This window comes from Rhincodon typus, chromosome 2 (assembly GCF_021869965.1).
Source record: "Rhincodon typus isolate 14 chromosome 2, sRhiTyp1.1, whole genome shotgun sequence".
Taxonomy (NCBI): domain Eukaryota; kingdom Metazoa; phylum Chordata; class Chondrichthyes; order Orectolobiformes; family Rhincodontidae; genus Rhincodon; species Rhincodon typus.
The window spans coordinates 150,837,660-150,837,890 of record NC_063333.1 but is presented as its reverse complement, the minus strand read 5'-3'; positions in this window follow the sequence as shown (position 1 = coordinate 150,837,890).

Sequence of the window (231 nt, the reverse complement as noted above, 5' to 3'; positions counted from 1 at the left end):
GAAATGAACATTTGTCTATCTAACATTATAAGTAATATATTTTGCTATCTCTCCTGTTGGTACATGATCTCACTCCTTGCTTAGTGATGCCTCAAGATATCCACTTGTGACTTCGCTTTTTGTCAAACCTTATGTTCTCTTGCCAGCCCTACTTTTATTTCTCACAAAGAGAAATTACAATCTGATCTCATGAGGCATTGACACAATATATGCAATTTGAAGGAGACATTG